This window comes from Manacus vitellinus, unplaced genomic scaffold, assembly GCF_001715985.3.
Source record: "Manacus vitellinus isolate BGI_N305 unplaced genomic scaffold, ASM171598v3 scaffold_12_pilon, whole genome shotgun sequence".
Taxonomy (NCBI): Eukaryota; Metazoa; Chordata; class Aves; order Passeriformes; family Pipridae; genus Manacus; species Manacus vitellinus.
Window position 1 is genome coordinate 3,457,467 of NW_021938949.1, and position 22,285 is coordinate 3,479,751.

Genomic DNA, 22,285 nt, shown 5'->3' on the forward strand with positions numbered 1-22,285 from the left:
CTCCATCATTTTCTGCCTCAGTAGTCTCTATTGAAAGCTGAATGCTCCTAAACTAGAGCAGTTCTTATAGTTAATTCATTCCATAGACGTAATTCCCTTGATGACTTCCTGTTGTGTCTTGTTCATTACTCCTTTGCCCATTTTCTCTCCATCAGGGAAGCTCACACACATTCTCTCCTGCTGACTCCCTTCAGTGGGGATGTAACTTCCACTTGGAAGGATGATTCACGCAAAATAATTTCTTTAAACAGCTGATCCTGAATCATAAGGGGTTGTCAGAGGGCATCTTTAGCTTATTTACCTGAGAAGGAGAAGGAACAAATTCTGTCCTCACGCCAAATGGAGCTGGAGCTCCAGATGGAGGAGGTAGGTCAGATAGGGAAAAGAACTCTGAATTTATGGGTAACTGCACTCTTGACTTCAAGAGTAGTAGGATATTGGAGCCTTGCACTGCTCACCTGAGCTATTCCCTCTGTGTATCTAAAATTTTCCCTGGAGACCCAAAGATACAACAGAGGAGCTGCAGGAGTCTCCTGGTTACACACAGGAATCAAGGGTTTTGTTTCAAATAAATTCCATTTGAGGATGTTGAGTTCAACATCTTCCTGTCCAGCCAGCTGGGGTGGAATTTACAGCACCTCAGCTTCTCACTGGTGGCTGCTATGACACACCCCAGCATCCTGAGGTATCTCCCTCTGGGCTAATCTGTTCCTTAATGGATTTACTGAAAGGTAAGAGCTGTCACACAACACGATACCCACAGATCTTTAAGTTCATGGTTTGAGTTTTACCTGTGAGTTTTACCTTTGCCTGCACCCCAGGTATGTCCCAGCTGATTATAGCAGGTGAGGGATTAAGGATACTGCATCTCCCTGGCTGTGGACACAGTTCCATGAGTAGAGAAGTCTTAAAACAGTGCAGCTCATTTACATAACTAGAAAGGGAACAAATGACAGTCGTTGTCTGCATAAATAGCTGTTCCCTCCCACTCTCTACCTCCACCAGATCTTGTCCTCAGGAACCAGGAGATGCCTCTTTCTGACTGTTAGAAATCTTCTAGTTGGTGGGAAGTGACTGAGGGATATTCAGACCAGAGGGTCGCATCTGTCATCAGAAATCTGAGGTATTTCTCAGCCTCACGCTGTAGCTGCAGCACAGGAGAACTTTCTTTTCTTCTGGGTCTCCTTTGGATGCCCAGCACAGTTGTCATCACACCAGAGCATCTTCAGGTCAATAAGGTGATTCAGGTGGGATTTTAGGGTGAGTGGGAGGCTGTGGCACCAACTGGGGTTAGTTCCTGTCCTGGCAGAACAGAACAAGCCAAGTCTTGTCAAACCTGATAGTGAAAGAGGGATTCATCTCATTAAACTTTAGAGGTCTACTCTGTGGGTGTTGACAAGCTGGGCTGGTGTTCCCAGTGTGTCTGACATCAGTGGAAACAGGCACATTTGGGACATGGTTCCTCTGAGCTGCTTTCAATATCTCCATGGGCTGAGATTCCTCATATTCCAGTATCTACACAGATAAAATTTGACCTTAATATGAAGGGAGAGATGGTTGACCAACTCAGACCCAGTTGTCCAGCTAACTAAATCACACCTAGGGTGTCCAAATAAAAGGACAAGGACTTTCTAATAAAATACCTTCAACCCAATCTCAGCAAACATTCCCACAAGCAGCCTACCCCTGTGTAGGATGACAGATGGATGGCTGTCGAGGTCATTAGTAGTAACTCATTCTTTGCTCTCAGAAGCCTTCTCCTGCCCCTACCAGTCTCTCATGCTGGCCAAGAGAATGGTTATCATGCTTTGCACATGCTTAAATAATGAAGACCTATTTAATAGACTGCTCAGGAGGATAAACAGTAAAGCACCATTTGCCTGTGAATGGCTTAGTTGCTTCCTCCTAAAGAAAATGGTCTTCAGAGAACAAAGTTCTTAGATAGACTCTCCTCACTACTTCAGTGAGAAACCTGACACCAATATCAGCTGAGACCATCTCAGGCAGTCCAACTGCTGCTGGATATGGGCCACTAGATGATTCTCTTGGCCTGCTGCCCTTCTCCTGGGAAAGATAGGGAGCAGATGTTGGAGCAGCACACAAAAACTGAACAGCTGGGAGTCTTCTTTCATGCTTAGCAACCCAAGGCAACATTTCACTGTGGGCCTTCTGATTTTTGAGGTAGGACTGCCATAAATTCTGTAAGTTTTGAGGGAACACAGCTAAGGTTTTGATTTGTTTTCTGTGGGTTTTTTTTTTTTGGAATGGGGAAAGACCTTCAAGTTAAGAGTGAATATAGATTTTATTTTATTTTATGGGAAGAACAAACATTTTGCTGTGGAGGGTTTTTTTGTCCTGCATCATCTAATGTCCTTCATTGTCTGGTGCACCCTCAGTAAGTTTGCTGACAGAACCAAGCTGTGATGTGTCTGACATGCTGGAGGGAAGGAATGCCATTCAGAGGGACCTGGACATGCTTGAGAGATGGGGTGTGCCAACCTCAGGAAGCTCAACAACTCCAAGTGCAAGGTGCTGCAGCTGGGTTGGGGCAATCCCAAGAGCAAACACAGGCTGGGCAGAGAAGGGGTTGAGAGAAGCCCTGAGGAGAAGGACTTGGGGGTGTTGGTGGATGAGAGGCTGGACATGACCTGGCAATGTGTGCTCACAGCCCAGAAAGCCAAACCTGTCCTGGGCTGCATTTGAAGAAATGTGGGCAGCAGGATGAGGGAGGGGGTTCTGCCCCTCCACTCTGTTCTTGAGAGACCCCACCTGCAGTGCTGAGTTCAGCTCTGGGGCCTCCAAAATAGGAAGGGTATGGAGCTGCTGGAGCAAGTCCAGAGGAGACCATGAAAATGCTCCAAGGGCTGGAGCCCCTCTGCTCTGGAACCAGGCTGAGAGAGCTGGGGGGATTCACCTGCAGAAGAGAAGGCTCCAGGGAGACCTGAGAGCCCCTTCCAGTGCCTAAAGGGGCTCCAAGAGAGCTGGAGAGGGACTTGGGACAAGGGGCTGGAGTGAAGGACAAGGGGGAATGGTTTCAAACTGGCAGAGGGCAGAGTTAGATTAGATATAAGGAGAAAATTCTTCCCTAAGAGAGTGGTGAGGGCCTGGCACAGGTTGCCCAGAGGAGTTGTGGATGCTCCATCCCTGGAAGTGTTCAAGGCCAGGTTGGATGAGGCTTTGAATAACTTGATCTAGTGGAAGGTGTCCGTGCCCATAACAGGGAGCTTGGAACCAGATGATCTTTAAGGTCCCTTCCAACTCAAACCATTCCATGATTCTGTGCTCTTTAATTTGCTTTCTTTTTTCCCCTCGTGTGCAGTGAAGTTACCAAGAGCTGTGAGACGTGACCAGAGGAGATGTCAGAACTGGAGAAAAAGACATCTTTGAAAAAGTCTAGTTGATTCTTTGCTCTGCTTCACGGTGCTGGATCAAACCCAGAGCTGAAGGCACTCCCAATGTGTCTGTGCCTGCCTTTCTCCAGGGAAGGCATCTGTGCAGCCGTGGGGCTGTTCCTGTGCCAAGGCAGCGGGAGCAGGGCTGGCTGTGCTCCTGTTGTGGAGCTGTGTCCCAACCAGGCTCCTGCACCAGGGCTGAGACCCACAGGGGCTACAGTGTACAAGTAAGCAACTCTGTCAGGGATTTTCACACTGGACAGGTAATGGACTTGGTTGTTTATAAAACCACGTTGCTTTTTTTGTTCTCCTTTTTTAAAATCTGGGGGCAGAGTAAAAGCAAGGTCGATTTGAAATTAATTTACGTGCTGAGGGAAATAGAAGGTGGGAGATGCAGAAAATTAAGTGGAAGGGGTAAAAACCTGGAGAAAAGGAGGCCTAGGGGAGACCTTTTCACAACAACTACCTGAAAGGGGGTTGTAGGTGAAGTTCAGCCTCTTCTCCCCAGCAGCTAGCCCCTGGACAAGAGGACATGGCCTCAAGCTCCATCAGAGGAGCTTCAGGTTGGACATCAGGAAGAATTTCCTCACTGAAAGGGTTGTCAAGCATTGGAAGGGGCTGCCCAGGGAGGTGGTGGAGTCACCTTCCCTGGAAGTGTTCAAGAAATGACTGGCCTCAATGCTGTGCTTTAGCTGACATGGTGATGTTTGGTCAAAGGTTGGACTTGATGATCTTGGAGGTCTTTTCCAACCTCAATGAGTTGGTGATTCTTTGGACAGGAAAGAGGAAAGGTACACAGGTATCATGAAATTTCAGGGTAATTAGAAGAACCTCATTAGCAGGCAGCTGCTCTTACAGCACAGGTCTCATGGGATTTGGGTGAGGATTTGGGCATTCAGCACCTCAAATTCTTTGCACGGATCTGTGTGGCTGAGAGCAGTGTGGCTGGCAGCAGTGTGGTACCAGTGTCTCCATGGGATGTGCTGTCAGAGGCTCCTCCAAGGCTGCTATAGATGCCCAGGCTCCTTTAGGGAACGTTTTCCAGGTCTGGAGAGCTTTCCCTTGAAGGCTGTTCTGCAGAAGGGAGTCAGTGACTGGATGCTTTTATGTATGTACCTTGCAGGGAACATGTGCCACCCTGCTGTTCTCCTAGTGCTAATCACAGGAGTCAGCTGGACAGCCCTTCCCTTCATCACCGACCATCTCAGCACTTTCCACAGCTCCACTCCACTGGTTTTCCAGTAACAGGTTCGACTCCTGCACTGGTGGTGCAGGGATGCTGTTGCTGTGCAGCTCTGAGGCAATGCAGGACAGTGCAGATGCTGCTGTTCCCGTGCAGTCCCTTCTCTTCCTGGGTGTGTGTCTGCTTTTCCAAGCTCAGAAGGCTCATCCTGGACACAGGCCACCTGCCCATCTGCAAATACCATCTGCAAAATGGTGCTTCCAGCTGAAACTCCTGCCCTGCTTCCCCTCAGTTTCCCTCAACTCCAGCTACTTTATCACTTTTCTTTGCAATCAACTCTCTGCAGCTCAGGGGGAAACTGGCTCTCCCTTCATCCTCCCTCCCACAGCCCCTCTCCCTCCCAGCAGCGATGCCATCCTCCCTCCCTCCCATCGCCGTCTGCTGCTGACCCTGGCACACTAATTAAATAAGAAATAAAAATCTCTGAGAAATGGGGCTGAGGTGACACGGAGAAGAACGATTTGGGGGAGATGGGAAGAGAGGAAAAAAATAGGGGAAAAGGGTTGATTTAAAAAACTTGATTTGAATAAATCCCTCCTCCTGCTCCTCCTCATTGGTTTCTTTTCCTCCTCCATATTAATGAGAGCAGCCAAGGAGAAGCTATTGGTTCCCTATCGCTTTCCCTTTCCTCAGGCACTCGGGGGAGGAGGTGTTTGCATTTCTCCGCAGGACCAGCTCGCTTTGCAGAGCATTGTCTGGGTATGAGAATCACACACAGGCACAGGGACAGGGGCGAGCGCACCGGAGCATCTCACTCGGGCAGAGCATCTCAGCCAGCCTGAGCACCCTTTCAGTCCCTTGCCCCTCCCTGAGCACCAACAGCCTCCCCTAAGAAAAGAGAAAAAAAAAAAAAAAAAGAGAGAAAAACCCCCAAAGTTTGCAAATATCCCGCCTCCCCCTTTGGTTTCTATTTTTTTTTTAATTTTTTTTTTTTTTTTTTTGGTTATGTGGTTGTTTGCCTTTTTTTAATATTTTAGCGATGGCAAATTCCTTCACGGCCAGGAGCTGGCCCATCCCCTGAGCAAAGGCAGCTCGGACATGACCGGCAGGCGAGGCAGGAGGAGGAATTTGGATTCCCTTCGGAGGCGCCGACCCCTCCTCCGGCCGGGGGGGAGCGCGGAGCCGGCGGGGCTGGACCGGCCGCTGTCCCCCCCGGCCCCGCCCCGCCCCGCACCACGGGGATGCGGCATCTCCAGCGCCGGGACGGATCCCTGCTGCAATGGTAAGTCCTCTCCTTCCTTCCCCGGCTCCCCCCTGCGCTGCCCCATCCCCAGACCCCGGGGACGCCAAAGCGGCAAAGCGAGAAGGACCCGCCGGCTCGTCTCGACATTGATTTACCGGCTCTTCGCTTCCCCAGGTCCTGGGAATACTTCTTTAGCACGCAGGCTTCCTGCCTCCGGCACAACTGTAGGCTCGGAGGATGCGTCCTCCAGATAGGTTTGGCTCTTCCCGAACAAATCAATCTCCCTTCGCGAGTGGTGACAGGTTAAGGCGCTCGGTATGGGAATCACGTCTGGTTTTAACACAATATGGCTGGTAAATAAAATGTGATTGCTAAACGGCCCCCGCTGCTGCTGGCGGCATTTCCGAGCCCCCGGCTCCCTTTGCTGTTCTGCATCTTCACCTGCCGCAGAAACTCTGATTCACCCTCCGAGCAGAGCACCGGGACATCCCCGCTTTTCCTGCGGGGTAGCAGGAGAGGTTGCGGTCAGTGTGCCTTTGACCTCTGCTTGCCTCCGGGCACTTCTCCTTATCAGGGTTTGAACAGCTGGTTCCGATAAGACCATCTTCATGCAAAGCACATCTCAAGTCGGGGGGTGGCTCACAGGACAGGCTCTTTTCCGATGTGCTCAGAATTTAGGACGTGAACCCTTCAGGTGTGTGTTGGAATCTGAGGAGTTTGCAGCCAGGAGGATTAAGATAATGAGATAATGCAGCATGTTGTTCAGAACTGGAAAATGCCTGGAAAAAAAGGGGGGATTTGGTTAGTGACATCCCGGTGCTTATCACCAGACAATCATCCCACTCACGTAGAAGCAGGTCTGGAAGAACTCCCTGGAAGTCAGTGGATTTCCTCTGCATCTGATCTGCAGGTAAACAGAATCTGGCCTTTAGCTTGAAGGATATATTGGAGTAGCACAGGAGGGAACTATAATAAGAAGGAAATATTAACTAAAGTGAAAAAGGCAGCAAAGTGACCTGATTCTTTCCCAGGGTATTATCAGTTACCATCCCTCTGGTGCCTGTTAATTACGGTGCAAGTGCTGGACTGATAAGACAACATGGAAGTGAAGGAGCTTTTGGGATATTTTTATTTAATCTGTTGGAGTCAACAAACAACAAAGAGGTTTTCCTTTGCTGTTCTTTGGGTGCACGGCCACCTCACTTCTCTGTTCAGCCTATGCAGCGCTGGTCAGGTACAGCAGGGAAACATTCCCGTGGCTGATCAAAGAGAATGTTTGGTTACTTGAGGCTAAGGACAGAAGGAAGGCAAACTCCTTAAAGTGCTGCTGGTGTAGCTGCAGAGAAGGAACGTGTTATACAAGCATCTGCCTTTGGCCAATGCAAAGCACGCTGGAGGTGGCTCGGAAGAAGTTGTCCTGTGGGGTGGGTAAAGCAATGCTGCTGCAATTTGGTGGATAATTAAGGAATACTGGACAGTGCAATAATGGGAGTTGGATTAAAGTTGTTATGTCTGCTTGTTGTCCTTGTTGTTACAGTTTTGGGTTGTGGTCTTGTACCTTTATCCCCTCCTGTCCCTCTGTGCTGCAGGCAGTGGTTGCTGCTTTGTTGTCATTCAAGACAGCTCCAGTTGATCTGTTATTGTCCAGGCAATAGCATCTGTTATTGTCCAGGCAGTTCATCTCATCCAGGAGTGGAAGGTTTCTGGTGGTTTTGTTTTCTCCAGTCGGAGGCATGTGCACATGACTGGAAGGATAACCATTGACACTGCACGGGCTCAAAGGTCAGGGGGGGCTTTCTGTGTGATAAATACACTTATTTCTCTTTAAACAGAGAATTAGCCTTGTGATGGCTAATTAGCCTTGCATGGCTTCATGGCTTTAGCCTTCCATCATTCCTTGGGGTCCCTGTGAGGAATTGGAGGGCTCTTTCCTCCCTGTAGGTTTAGGATGTCTGTTGTTTGCACGGTGGGGCCAAAGCCACACGGATCTGTCCAGATCTGCTGTCGGTGTGTTTGGGAAGCTCACAAACACCAAGGCAGGAGCTTTGCTGTGGGATGATACCAGGGAGAGCGAACCAGAGACTTCTGAGATTGTGGGCTGTGCTGTTGATCACACTCAGACCTTTGTGCATCACATCTCTCTTCATTTGGCTGACTGAGCTGGCATCCTGGAGATATTTTTTTCCGGGGTTGAGTTCCATATGTGCCTATGCCTTTGAGAAGTTGAGACCTGTGTCCCCAAGCTGATTCATTCCAATGTAGCAGATTTTGTTTTCCTTTCCTTCCTTTCTGAGCACACTTAGTACAAACAGTCTATTTCCTAAAATTATCTTTAAATGAAAGCAGAGTATTTGAGTGAAGAATCACTGAGAAAAAGCAAACTCAGGACAGGATTGTGTTCTAATGCATCTCTGGCAGAGAGATCTACAGAGATATCAGGTCTTTAACAGTTAGTTCTGATTTAACAGAGGGGTTATTCATTTGGCACTGTTTTCAGGAGAGTTAAACTGATGCAAGGACATAGAAGTCAGAGGAGATACTGGATTTTATTTCACCCCGTTCCTTGGCCCAGGGGGTGCAACCACAACCTTTAAGTCAATGAAGTGAATTTTTTTGTTGGCTCATGTTCCTTGGTTTCCAATCCCTCTTCTCCTTTCACCTCCAGCCATCCCATGCCACCTGTGATTTGGTACATACCACAAACAGCGGGATTTTGGGGTGAGTTTTCCACATCAGGACAGAAGTGGAACAACTCTACTAAAAGGGATGTAAATGCAGGAGTGAGCAAATCCCTCTTTTTTCCCATCCACAACTTACAAGTCATCTTTGCTGTTGCTGTATCATCAGGGTTAGCTGCAGCACCACTGAAACAAGCTGCTTCAGAGTATTCCTGCTTCCCAGTACACAGCATCCCTGATGAGCCACTTTCCCAGTTCCCTTGGTGTGCTGAACTTGTTCTGTTCTTAAGAAATGCTTTGCATACAGAAAGGTATTTGGTAGTTTTCCACAAGTACTGGGATTCACGTGTCTGCTGTGGCTGCTGAGACGCTGTTTGGATTGTAATTGAGTGGGCACAAATACATGGGAAGAGAAGCAGATTTTTTTTTTTCAGAAGCTTCACAGCAGAATGTCCTCACCCCATTGCTTTGCCGGTGTTTGATTCTCTGCCCACCTTTTGCTCTGTCAGTTTATTGATCTGTTTCCTTAGCCTTGACTTTTTACCCCCACAAAACAAATCAGGAATGTGTATAAAGCTCGCTGGATTGTTCCAGCCTTGTTTATGTAACTCACTGCAGCTCATTGACTGTGTTCCCGTGCAAACTGGTGGGCTCACCTCTAGAGCAGGATTAGTAATTTCAGGGTTGAACTTCTTATGACAAACTGTTCCATCTTCTAAAGAAAAGGCAGGAGCGTCATCACACAGAGCATTTAAAGCTGACATGCCTGTTGTGCTGAGGAATATTCCCTTGGGAAGGGTCCTGCAGAAGTACACGGATGCAGTTGCAGGGACTCGGTTGCTGCTCTGGTTCCGGGCTACTGCTGAATACAAATTCTTCTGAGATAATCACCCCATGGAATGAGCTGATTTGCATCTGACATTAATCTGCCCTGGAGACATCCTGAAAGTCTCATCCCTGCTCATTCAGGTGTCATATTTTACTCTTGGATGGCTTAAGGTAGGATTATGCTCTGAAACTGCTCTGATCCATTTAATTGCCATGTTATTTTAAAACAAGTTTTAAAAGGTGTGACCTCTGCTTAATGCCCTTTTTAAAAAAGAGAACAAACACCAAAACCCAACAAATTAACTCAACAATTCTAGTTTTTGTTAATGCAATTCATAGTTCACTCTAAAACTGACAGAAAGGGGGATAAATATGTATATGGTCGAATTCTTCTTAATAATAGTTATGGCAACAGCAATAATAATTTATTTTAAAACACATTGGGGATATTGAAGCCCAAGAGTTCCTTACTGAACATACAGCATTAAACATCTACCACATCTGTTTGTAGGTTTGTCCATCCAGTGTTGAGGCATTTCCCAAGAAACCTCAGCCACAGTGGCTTTTGCACCCCATTAGAGATGGCTGGGTCACGATTGCTCAGGAGCTGCAAATGGAAGGATAATTATAGTCTGTTATCTATGATTTGTTGGTTTGCTAAATGGAGCTGAGGGTTAGGGCAGGAAGAGCTGTTTTAATCTGTGTGGTGGGTTAATAGCCCAGATTTTTTATTTTTATTCATTTGTTCCTCAGAACGAGGCACGTTTTGATTCTTTCTCTCACTGCAAGCGAGAGTATATTATCCCATCTGATTCTGTGAAGATTATTTAGGAAAAACTCTTTATTGAAGGGAAACCTGACTGGATGAAGCTTTTAATTACTGGGCAGTAGGTGTATCATCAGGTCCATCTTTGAGTAGTGGAGGGGTAAAAATTTCCTCTTTCTCAAGGTGAAAACTTGGCCCTCAATGGTCCTTGGCAAAACTATTGTTCACTTCAGGAGGAGGAAGGCTTTCTCACTCAGGAGTGTTTGGCTGCCTGGATAATGTTCATCTACTCTCACTTGGGCATCTGAAAACTAAATGGTCACATCCAAACCAATCCCCCTAATTCCCTATATTGGAAGAGAGGAGGGGGGTTCATCCCAGCCTGAAGTGGGTCAGATGAGTCACCCCATGGATGTTCTTGCAGCAGCTGACTCAGAGACACATCCACAGCCAGTGAGGTGGATCCTTCCATGGTGTCTCAGAGGCATCTCCATGGAGTGGGATTCCTCTCTTGCTCCCATCTTTGCTCAGAGGGGAAGGCTGGTAATATTTTGCCAGCTCATGGGAATAGCAAACTGTGATAGGTGGTGAGTTTTGTGAAAAGCTCAAGATCTCTGTGGTGGACCCCACATCTTCCTCACCCACATCTTCCCTTTACTCAATGAAGGGCAGACTCAGCTGCTGGAGAATTCGTGCCACATGTCCCAGGCAACCTCCTATCTAGTTGTCTTTTTTTTTTTTTTAAATGATTCATTGATTTTTTTAAACCTCAGAGGCTTCCTTAGTGTATCGACCCTTCCTCCTTCTGTCCAATTACTAAGAGGGATTTGCCAACTGAAGCTCATGTGTAATTTTGTGAACAGGTGGGGAAGCATCACCCCGGGGAGACATCCAGGACAGCCACAGGATTTTCTGCAGGCAGATGCAAACCCCCTCTGCCTGTTCTCTGAGCCAACCAGGAGCAGTGCAAAGCTCCAGATCTCATCTAATATCCCCTGCTTGTGAATGGGGGACTGGAAGTTGCATGAAGATGGAGATGAATGCTGACCAGACCTCATTAGCTTAGGGCTGGCACCTTGTGAAATACATTTTAACCAGCTTGGAGCACTTGTGATGCTTAGAACAAGGTGACCTAAAACCCAGCTTTTTGCCATATATCAATGGCTAAATGCTTTTTTTATTTTAACGCATTCACCCTCTGTCCTAAGCTAACAAAAGTCCACTGATAAATAGATTTAATTAACACCTTCCTCCTTAATTATGGCCTTTAAAATTGTTTACTGAAATCCAAATAATGTAAAAAAAAAAATAAAACCACGAACCTCTCCTAACACAGTGATATGTAGGCTGGAGTTAAAGTTGTAGCAGTAAGAGATACATTTCCCTGCAGCAGGAAGAAATTATATATATTTGGAAAGGGAGTTGAAAATAGCTAAGAGATCCTTAACTATTAATTCCTTTTCCTGGAATAGAAAGACTTTATTAAGTCACAACATTTTTGTTTCTGTTCTTATTGTCCCATTTTTGCAGTAGGTTTACAGAAGTTTTTTTTTATTTCTAGTAAAAATATAAAATGGCATGTTCATGGTCATAAGTATAAAGCATTTCCTTTTAAAAAGAAATATTTTTATAATGGCATTTTATACGTATCTAAATTCTTAAATTGATATAATTAGTACCAAAAGCCAAGTAGGAGCTTGGGCTTAGTGTGCATCTAAGATTTTGGAAACACAACAGAACTTTCTCTCTTGGCCTGGAAACAAACTCTCTAAAGAAGCCAGCACAAGTGCATTATATAAAGACCCAAGTTAAAGTTAGTAAAGTTACTCATTTCCTGTGGTTTAGAGAGCTGGATCTTTGGATCCCTTCCAGGAGTTTTGTGCTCCAGCTTAGGATGCAGAGGAGATGAGAGAGCATCCGAAATACTGCAGATGCTCAAGCTCTTCATGACTAAGGCTGGGAATGTGTCACAGCTGCCACTGCAGCCTCGGATGCCACAAGCCACACTCATTCACTGGGGTTGTGTGGAGTTTGACAGCTTGGATGGGGTTTTTGTGCTGCTGAATGGGTCAGTTAGAGATGATTACAGGCAGTGGGTGAACAGCTGGAACAAACTTCATTACAGAGCAGCTCTTGGTGGCTGCAGAGAGAGCAGCATGAAAAGCCAATATCAGCCATGTGGAAGTTGTTTCTCTGCAGTGTTCAAGCCTCTGGACACTGCTCTGTATTCTCCAGCTTTTTGTTCTCTGACTTGTTCTTTGTACCACAGCTGGATGTTGTAACAATGGTGATGGCAAAGAGCCTTCACAGGCTACCAAAGTCTGAGTTTTATTCAGAAGAGGAGAAGAAAAGCATGTCAGGGCCTTTGTAGTTCCCCCAGCAAGTGTGCCCCCGACAGATATTCACCTCTGGTATTCAGCTCATTCCCTTTCCTCTGTATGGAAGACTTGCAGGTCTCTTTTGCTAAGATATTTTTCTATCAAACTGACCAGAAATGGGATTCAGCTCACAGATCAAGACATCTAAAGATAGGTGTGGGTTTTGATGTGTCTACCTGTACCCGAGCACAGAAACTCCTGTTATAGTAAAAGGAGATTTAAGACGAGATTCAGTCACTTAAACATAGGTGTTAAGTGCCTTTTGAAATCCTCTGGGGTATCTAACACCCATTAGGGATCTGTAGGCATGATGTTTATCTATAGCACATCATTTCCCCTCTGTGTGAGGGCAGGTAAATCCCCTGGGGTATTGGTGCACCAAACACCAGTGTTTAGGCTACTGATTCTGGCCCCTGGCCAGTGCCCAGTCAATACAGATAAATACATTTATCTATTATAGACTAAGCTCTGTAGCTCTTTAACCTAACAAGTCTTCAATAAATACCACTAAGATGGTTTAATCTGCAGTCTGAATTCTGTCCTGGGTTTCTGATCCCTCCTGATGGTTTAGAATGAGACTGATCAAATCTTGGACACGGTGCTCTTACCACACACACAAAGAGTTATTTGATTTTTATATGTGCAGGGCTTGGAAATACCCTTCTGTGTTGCTGTCTTGGGATCACAGGAAAGATACTTGGCCAGAGAAGAATTACTGAATTACTACATTGCATGTATATCTATTTGGCTGCAAATCATTCTTGGACATTTCCTGAGACAACCTTGAGACTGCATTTGCCTTTCTCCAGATTCAGCTGCCACAGGCAGCTCCTGGTTATCCTGTGCTTGAATAATCCAGAGGGTATGTTTCTCCCTATATAATTCACACTGAATTGTTCTCAACCTGTTTCCTTGCACAACTCACTGGTCCGTACTGGCTCTGCCCTGATACCTTACCATTCTCCCTTCATCTGTGCATCACTGTCATCTTAATCTCAAGCAGAGGAAAAGGTCAATCCACAGCAGATGTGCTGGATTCATACCTATGATCTGGCTTCAGTTTCCTCTAACAGCTTGGCTGAATATTCTGACTTCATCCTGATATTTTTGATGTCCAAGACACAGTTCTTTTGTTGCTCAGGTTGCTCTCTCCTTCTAGGAAGAGGAAGAATTTCTGGATTCTTTGAATATTTGTGATTCACCAGCTTCAGTCTGGAGTTTTTCCTTGAGAGTCCTTTTCCCAGCTTCCTTGAGATGTAGGTTCCCTGGAATTTAGCATTTTTAATGCAAAAAGACCTTTTGTCCAGATCCCAAAGTGCCGTTGCCTTTACAATTTGATCGTTTCAGTTTCTCCAAATTCTCCTTTTTTGAATGAAGAATGTCAACCACACACTTTCTTTGGTCAAGGTTTGTGTTGCTTTCATCTGCTTTCATTTTTCTGGCATTTTCTCTGTCTCCACAAATCACAGAGGTGGCTCCAAGGTGATTAAAGCAAAACATGACCTATTTAGAGTTTCAAAGCACCAGGGTTTAATGTCATTCTGATAGATGCAGCATTTCAAACTCTTCTAGGGAGATTTGTGTGAATCAGTTTGGAAAAACCTCTGATGAAACTCTCCCTGAAAGAAAAAAGTTTCTGTTTACTTTCCAGAATCCACTTTACCTGTAGCATCTTCATCTGGCAAAACAAATCTCACATCTTCCTAGCAAAAATAAAAATGGATTGTCCAGACTAAGAGTCTTCCTTTTGACTTTATTGTCTCACTAAATTGACCTCTTGCTTTCCTTCCCACTGTCCCTACTGAATTAGAACAACAAGGGCATAATTAACTGCTTCACTATTTCCAAAGACCTTCTGAGACAAACTTCAATAAATAGATTATGCATATTTTGCAGTGGTTTCATGTCCACCACTACTGCATTATGCATCACCATGGATGTGACCCATTGCCAAATCTATTCACAGCCAGAAGATCAGTGTGTGAAATGTCATTAAAAATGTGGGTATTAAAACAACAATGGGAAAGCTCAACTGGACAACTTAGATAATTTGGAACTCATGGCTATTTTCTTAAAAGGTGAGAAAGAAGTTCACCTGAACATTGACACACTGTTCATTTCTTTGCTGGCTGGAGAAACTCTGACTTGATATTATTCTTCATGAACTGACAGATTATTGCCTGTTGCATGTCATATACCAAAATGTCTAAATTGAAAAACACTTTCATTTAAACAGAGGTTGTCTGAATTTTCTGACAATCATATATAATTTTATATAATTTCCCTTTTGTTTCTCCTCTAAGTACTTGCTCTAAAATACAATGTTTTTATGTGTGCAGATTTCTGGGTGGGATTAAAAGGCATTTATTGAATGTTGCCTTTACAACAATGAAATCTGTGGAATCCAGATTTCAATTATTTTGATCCCAGACTAGGTTTCTCAAATAATTCACGTGAATTGGACATCCTTTTTACCTCCATTAACTATGGGGGAATTCTGGGCAGTGAGTGCTGTGGAAGAGCCAGGACAGCCAGACATGATGATGTGAAAAAACAATGAACAGATCTCCCCATTCCACGTAAACTGGCCAGATTGGAAGGAATATGCAGGTGTGTCTCAGAGCATGGCCAAGCTAATCCATATCACTCTCTTTAGCAGCTTGTTCAAACTTGCATTTTTTAAATCAGCTCTGAGAGCTTTAACCCAAAACGTTACAGGTTGTGATTCGCAGGCTGGTTCCAACGTGCAGAATTTTTCTATAACCTCTGCTGTGCCCAAAATGCATCATCCTGCTGTGCTGCTGGTTCTGTGTGACGGAAAAATCACCAGCTTTGGGATCCCAGTGTCTATTTTAGCCTGCAACAGGTAGAAGAACAGACCAGAGATCCCAGTCTGTACAGAAATGTCCAGAAAGAGCATTTGCATCAGGAATGACAAAAAGGAAGAGGAAAGACTTGGAGATGGCTGAGCCTCCCTTGTTTCACATCTCTGCAAGTGTCCTCAACACAGAATCATAGAATCATGGAATCATGGAGTCACAGAATGGTTTGAGTTACAAAGGGCCCATTCCAACCCCCTGCTATGGGCAGGGACACCTTCTGCTATCCCAGGTGGCTCCAAACCCCATCCAACCTGGCCTTGAACACTTGCAGAGATGGGGCAGCCACAGCTTCTCTGGGCAACTTGTTCCAGGGCCTCACCACCCTCTGATAAAAGAAGGTAACAATCTCCAAGAATTTCTTTTCTTACTAAAGAAAATAATAATCTCCATCTCTCCTCAAAATGCATCTCGAGACTTTGCTTCCTTGGCTGGTGGAGATACCCAGATCAGAATGTTTTCCCAACATCCTCCTGCCTTGATTTTCAGCACTTCTGAGGATTGTATTAACCTTTGTGGCAATTTTTGCTCCTCTAAGATAAATAAGGCTAAGAAAAATTACTGATGTCAGGGAACATGAACAAATAAAAATCTAATGAGTTCTGAATTGAACCCAGTAGAGCAGTGACATCACCTAAAGCTGCCCTCAGCCTTCCATAAAGTTCTCATCTCTAAGATATAAACTCCTCCACTCTCAGCAAAATAATCCATAGTGATTTGACAGTCCATTTAATAATCCAATGGGCAAAAGAGTGAATGCACATTCCTCCATGTACTTTCCACTCCCCCATGTGCTGTTATCATTAAGTATCCTTCTTTGCTGTGCTTCCTCTTTGTCCAGTAGGGATTAAGACTCTTCCAACATTAAGATGAGCTCCATGACTGGCAGCTTTGTATTTTCATGCCTGGCTTTACAAAATGCCCTATATGATCCCACACCTTATTCTTTATAGTCTCTATCAGTGGACTGCTGTCTTCAGTGACCCAGGAGTTACAATACAAAGCAGTGTGATCTGCACCTTGCTCCACCTGCTGTTTTGAGTTTTCCCTTTTAATTTCCTGTGAGCAGCTTTGGAAGAGCTCCTGTGCAGTGCTGGGCAATGAGGTGAGGGAAGGAACCGTGTTATTTGTGTCAGCAATGCTGAAATATTTGTCAGGTATATTCTTCCTGCTTGTTGCAACTTGACCTTGCTGCAGTACCATTGAATAAACGAGACATGACCCTGATTTCTCAATATGTCTCTTAGCAAATGTTCTACCAACGTTCTTTGAACTTTTTAAAAATAAATAATTTGGACGAATCAGTCTAAATACTGAAACTTGTTTGTTCATTTGCTGATTTACTCAACGTGTGCCTTCAACACCAATGAAGTTCCATTGCAAAAGCACAACACCCTGCACAAGACACCTGGAGAGTTACAGTTTGGATAGGTTTCTGTAAGATATTTATATCATAGAATCATAGAGTGGCCTGGATTTGAAGGGACCTTAAAGATCAGCTCATCTCACCCCCCTGCCATGGGCAGGGACACCTTCCACTAGCCCAGGTTGCTCCAAGCCCTGTCCAACCTGACTTTGGACACTTCCAGGGCTGGGGCAGCCACAGCTTTTCTGGGCAACCTGTGCCAGGAGTCTCACCACCCTCACAGGGAAGAATTTCTTCCTAATTTTCAGTCTAAACCTACTCTCTTTCAGTTTAAACCATTCTCCCTTGTCCTGTCACTACATGCCCTTGTAAACAGACTCTCTCATCATATCTACATAAATTTCTACAATATATCTAAGGAATATGAGAAGATAAAGTTCAATTTTTTTTCCCTGAGGGAGAAATTTTAAATAATTCAGATGTCTTGTGCCCCAAAATAGCTTTTTTTTTCCTCCACTATTCATTACAGGATTCTGGGATGAGTTGGTTATCTATGAATGTTCACAAAGTATCTCTCTGAAGTTACTGGAAGAAGATCCACTTTGATTTGTAAAACACTCTCCTAACTCTCCTTCACAAAACAAAGGCCTTCCATGGCGAGGATGGGACACTGCAGTTAATAGATTGAAAGCAAAAAATAAACGATCAAAATATTTCCCTCACAGATTTATAGGATTTAAAAGAGAATACTTACTCTACTCCCAAAGGGGTTTCTTAAAAGTATCGCTGTCATTATCCTAAATTGGTAGTTAAGGAATTATCTGAGGAAAGCTCACGTCAGAGTTCTCCTGTGCTCTGACAGGCACAGACTCGTCGTCAAACATTTATGAACTGCTTGGGTTCTGTCTGCAATGTGCCTTTTTATCTCTGCAACACACAGTGACAGGAATTTTTGTTGCTTTTCGAGATAAAATGAATCTCCCTGGATGGGAAGGAAGCGTTTTCACTGAGATCTCTTCGGCAGTGGTGCATTTCCTTGGCTCTGTCAGGAATACCAATGAGGCTGGGAATGGTTGGGAAGGCAGATAATCATTTACACTGCTCCAAAGGGAGGGGAACAGCAACAATCTGCAGTAACCTGGGAGAATCTGATTTCCAGAAGTGTTACTCTCTCTGCAATATTTAATAAATAAAGTAAATATTTAATGAATAAGGCAAATGGGACAGTTGCAACCAACTCTCAGGGAACATCATAGCCCAGAGATTGATCTCACAGGCAGTTTGGATGAGGCCAATCTAACTGGTGGTGAACAGTTCAGCACAGTGAGTAAAAGTGATCACATGTGACTTGACCTCGAGGCCAAGGAAGGTCCAAGACCTGATGTGTTTTATAACATTAAAACCATTTCTTTTCCTTGTCCCCTCTATGAAACAACCACTGATGGTTGTTGGCTGCTCAGCTCACTGCCCTGAGCTCCTTCTTGCTCACAAACAAGTAGCTGAGAAATCACTTCTGATCCAAAGGTGGGTGATGGATTTAACATAAAAGCAAAGGCTCCTGGCTGGCTGGACACAGAGATTTTTTTCCTTGGGAGAGGATTGCTCCCTGGTTATTGAATTGGTGCCATTGACAGATGGATTCACCATAGTCCAGCTGTTTACTTGGACAGAACAGCTTTACTTTTAGACCTTTTAAGCATTTTTGGTCTAGAGGCCTCACAAAGGAGAGTTACAGAGGGCCAGATTGCCTTTTACACAAGGGGATGGGAAATAAAAGTATCCTGCACAGAATTAGGGACATACCAGGAGTGAACTTGTCTACAGGGAGATGTTCTGATGTTCTGGTTCTTGGATAAAAGTACATAAGCCCTCCCTGGCACTCACAAGGAGCCTTAGGAAGTCGAATCTGACATGGACACCTGTCCATGATAACAAGAAAATATTTTCAAAGCTCAAATGCTCTGAAATGATTTTATATTAGTAAAGCCTTTCTATGTACTCTTTTTGGCCCCTTTTCTTTCAGCCTTGGCTTAGTCTCCAGCAATTAAACAAATACTTCTGCTCCTTAGTCGCTGCCTGTTCTGTGCTGTGTCTCTTTTCTATTTATTTAGCCACTCTCTGCTTCTTAGTCTGCAGCAGAACTGCAGACAGAGGATATCTGCAGGCATGCTCCTGTTTGAATGTTTTTCAGCAGAAGATGTTATTTATCAAGTTCTTTGTGGCATAAGGGACCCTGTAACTGTGGAATACATTGGCTGTGCTCAGGCAGAGAACTGCACCGCTAGAGAACATCCTGGACTTCTGGAATTTGGTCACTAACCTGTTATTAAATTATTACTAAATGAATGTTAAACTACTTGTGTGGCATTTTGAATGGGTTTGCAGACAGGTCAACTAGTCTTCTTCTTAACAATGCCTGGGCCCAATGCAGGGGTTACCAAATCTCATGCATCATTCCCAATAGGCAGTTTGCAGGTGGTCACTCTATTTGAAGGGCTGAAGAGGTTAAACAACTTGTACACACCCTGTTTGCCTCAATCCAAACCCAGCACACATCTCAATTATTGTGTGTGGGGTGTGTGTGTGTGTGTGGCTGAAAAAAAGCTCCACAAGCAAACAGAGAGAGAGAATTCTGCCTCGTGCCTCCCACATTCCCAAGCTCCTGTGCTATTCTAGCTCCCCTGGCAGCACTTTTGGATTCAGAGAGGAGTATCTTAAGGCAAAATCCCTTGGCTTAGTCATGACTCCGTGCTTTGATATCTCATGTTGTGGCAAGTCTGGATTAGGGCTTTTCTGGAGCATCAGAGTTCAATCCCCACGTGAAGTCAGGACTCAGCTGAGGGAGAGAGGAGAGATCTCCTTGGTGGACAGACCTGCCTCACCAGAGAGCTGGGAAGTGTGTTGGAAGAGAGAGTTGGCTGCACATCAAAGTGTCTGTACACTCAACTTGCAGATTCCTGGGAAGTTGTTTCCTTAGTGACAATAACAACAGGAACAATTTTAGAGCATTTTCTTCACGTCTGTTTTCAGTGCTCGAGAGATGTTCAGAAGTCAGAGTACAACTGGCACTTCTCTTCAGAAGGGTTTTTTCCTTTCTGAGTTGTTTTCTTCTCTCTTTTGTAGCTCACATTGGCACATCAGATTTATTTTTTTATAATAAGGGTCTGTCTGTCTTAGTGCTGTTGGCATTTTTAAATCCACAGACACTGTGGGAGCCGAAGGAAGAGATCTTGGAGGATTCTTAATGTGTCTAGTAAATGGTAGCAAGCTGAGAGGTTCTCCCTGCTGTGGGGCAGGGAGGGTGGGTACACCTTAAAGCCAATCCAACTCCCGCGGAAGGTACTCACCAACCCCAAAATTAGGCTTGTAACAGGAGAGATTTGGGAAGTGAAATGGAAAAAACAAAAAACAAAAAACAAACAAACAAACAAACAAACAAACAACAACAACAAAAAAACAACAAAAAAACCCCAAAAAACCCAAAACCAAAACCAAAAAACAACAACAAACAAACAAACAAACAAAAAACCCAAAAAAAACCCAACCAAAACTCGAAATTATGCTTGAGAGACAAATCTCTCAAAAGTCTTCAGCTTCCATATTTGTCACCATTCACAGTAAATTCTGAAAAGAAACTTTGAAACCTGATTTGTGGGGAAAGCGGAAATTGTCATAGAATCCTAGAGAATGGGTTGGAGGGGACCTCAAAGAACATCTTGTTCCAACCCCCTGTCATGGGCAGGGACAACTTCCAGGTAGCTCAGAGCCCCATTCCAGCCAGGTCTTGAACACTTCCAGGGATGGGACATCCCTCCAAGGGGATGACCTGGAATTAGCTGCAGGTTGGGACTGCTGTAGCAACAAGACTAATTTTTCTTAGTCTTTGCTGAAGAAATCCTGTAGGATGAACACCCACTCTGCATCCTGACAATTAAAGCCCCTGAGCACAATCAGAGGAATTCAGCTTTGATTTCCAGGAAAACAAGGTTGAGTGAAACCATCCCAAATAATGTGCAGTTTGGAAGCTGGGAGAACCTTTAGAGGTCACAATGTGCTAATGGAAAAAAAATTGCAAACTCTATTATCATATCTGAATTAGGAGAGCAGTCACTATAAGCTTCCTCTTTAACCAAATAAGTGACTGAAGTCAAAATATGATTCATGCAATGGGGGTGTCAGGCTTTTTTTATTAACAGCAGAAAGAGATTAAAATATCTCTGCTTATAATTTAAATGCTAATAATTAGCTGGGAAGAACTCTTTGACCAGGAGCAGTACAGTCAGTTCAGTAACACCACATGATACTTCCCTTGTTCAGGACATCACATAATTATAAATAAAATTCAATGTCACGAGGAACTTTGTTTTTCCTTCCTCATGCAGGGCTGAGGGGCTTAAAGCATTCTCTGTGTGCATTTCCAAATGTGTTTTTGATTCCTCCTCAATTCTTAGACAGTAATTCATAATTAAATTATGAATTGCTAAAAAGTAAATCAGAATGAACCATATGGCTTGGACCAATATGGCAAAATGAACTTAAAAAAAGAAATTAGGATATATGTATCCATTTAAAATCTTCCTGAAATACATTCCCCAGTTATAAAAAAGAATTTCCAAACCCTGTGTCCCAAATCACTTGTCAATCAACCTTTCTTTTGGGGGGGCGGAAAGCTAAAAATGTAAATGACAAACAGAAATAGCATTTATGATTAAATATAGATTGTTCATTTGCTATTTTAGCACTTTAAATTGAATCAGTAATTCAAATGGCAATCCCTGATAACTAAACAGCAAGGTTAATTAATCTCTAAGCCCTGCTTTGGACAAGTTGTGCTGATATCCACATTTCCCAGCAGTGATTTGGAGCCAAATTTCAGCCTCTCTCGTGAACTGTTCCTTGCTGTTATGCAACTACTTTTTTTTTCAGTATCTCACCATTATTAAGTGGTTCCAGCCTAGACTTGAATCTTTATCCTTTCATCAAAAACCTGATCAGGTTTGACTCGGTTCTGCAACGCTTGGATGATAAAAATCTGAGATCCCAAACTGTGCACTGCATGTGTATTTTACATTTAAACCACTCAGAAGTAGCTGAGAAAATGAAAGTGATTTTTCTCAGCTTCAGCCTTCCAGGCTCTTTCATGGGTGAATCTATTAGAGCAGAATAGCAAATTAGGAATGAAAAGATTTACTAGGTTAGAGCAGAGAAATCCCACATGGGATGCAAAATGATATACTGGTTATGTATTGGGGAAGGGGGAAGTAAGGAGGGGTGAAAACAAGTAGCACAACAAGAGTTGAACAAATTGAACTGACAGTGCACTGTTTGTGTGATACCAACATATCAATTAAATGGCAAATGAAATAGCAGGAGAATTTGTTCCATTTTTTTTTCCCCCTGAAAAATGTTTCTAGTCAGAAAATTAGAATGTGTGCATTACTAAGCCAAATTTTCACCTGCTCTGTCAAGAATGGCAAAATGAATCTACCATTTGGTGGTTAAAATTCTGAACATCAGAAATAAGGGATAGTCCTTAGAAGAAAAAGGGAAAAAACCCAAACAGTTGTGTCGT

The 22,285-nt window shown here is 44.2% G+C and overlaps 1 protein-coding gene across 1 annotated transcript in view; it reads left to right on the forward strand.

Moving 5' to 3' along the window:
- Positions 1–5,575: 5,575 nt before the first annotated feature.
- ADCYAP1R1 (ADCYAP receptor type I) overlaps positions 5,576–22,285 on the forward strand; it is a 140,466-nt gene continuing 123,756 nt past the window's right edge. The window contains exon 1 of the mRNA XM_018089244.2: positions 5,576–5,857. The gene's annotated coding sequence lies outside the window, so the exon portion shown is untranslated. The remainder of the gene's footprint in view (positions 5,858–22,285) is intronic.